Below are 1,042 nucleotides of genomic sequence, written 5' to 3'. Positions count from 1 at the left end.
AAGGATTTGTGAGTGACTCTCTATCCTCTCCAAGGCTTGGAGAACTTTTTCTTCAAAAGCTGAGTTATAGGCATTTGGAGGGGGTTGAGGTACATTAGGAAAAGGTTGGTAAGGTGCATGCCTATAGTTTGTCTTAGGATAATTAGATTTCTGGGCAGCATAGTTTTCTATGGGTTGTGCTTTCCATGAAAAGTTCGGATGGTTTTTGCAATCCAGATTATAAGTGTTAGAATATGGGTTGTGTCCAGATCTAAAATTGTTCTGAGTTTGTGCTTGATTCATTTGTTCATGTATAAACTCAAAAAATTGAGGTATAGTAGGACAATCATAAACAGAATGAGCAAGACTCAAGCATATTGAATAGACATCTATCGTAGGTGTGGGTGAGGTGCTGGTGGGCATTACTTGCAATATTTGATTCATCATTTGAGATAATTCATCCATTCGACTATAGATGTCCATTGGACTATCAATTTCATAAATCCCATCCCGTTTAGGTCCAAACATGGGAGGATCTCTCCTGGCTGTAGACATGTGTTGCAATGAATTTTTACTTTGAGTTTCAAATAGCTGCCAGGCTTCATGCTCATTTTTCAACATGAAGGTTCCACCACAGGATGCATCTACTATTTGCCGGTGCTTCTTTGACAAGCCATCATAGAAGCACGGGACCAGTTGCTATTTGGGTACAACATGGTGGGGGCATTTTCTAATCAGTTTCTTTAATTTCTCCCAAGTCTCATAAAATATCTCCCCATCCAACTAGAAAAAACTAGTTATAGCCTTTCTGATTTGATTAATTTTTTTGATCGAAAAATATTTTTTAAAAAATTTCTTCTATAGTTGATCTCAGATTGAAATTGTGTTTGTATCCAAGAAGTTCAGCCAATATTTGATTTTGTTCTTTAGCGAGAAAGAAAATAATTTCAATCTGAGAGCATCGTCAGAGAAATTTTGAATTCTAGCCGTTGAACATATTTTCAAGAATTCATCTAGATGTCTATACGGGTCTTCATTAGCAAGTCCATAAAATGATGGGAGC

General features: G+C 36.8%; 1 non-coding gene across 1 annotated transcript; it reads left to right on the top strand.

The window, feature by feature from the left end:
* Window positions 1-688: 688 nt before the first annotated feature.
* On the top strand, window positions 689-795 carry LOC114912846 (small nucleolar RNA R71). The gene has a single exon (XR_003798775.1). It is a non-coding gene; the product is annotated as a small nucleolar RNA R71 (small nucleolar RNA).
* Window positions 796-1,042: the final 247 nt, after the last annotated feature.

The sequence above is a fragment of the Elaeis guineensis genome, chromosome 5 (assembly GCF_000442705.2).
Source record: "Elaeis guineensis isolate ETL-2024a chromosome 5, EG11, whole genome shotgun sequence".
NCBI classification, from domain to species: domain Eukaryota; kingdom Viridiplantae; phylum Streptophyta; class Magnoliopsida; order Arecales; family Arecaceae; genus Elaeis; species Elaeis guineensis.
Note: the sequence above shows the minus strand (reverse complement) of the source record. Positions and strands in the feature narration are given on the sequence as shown.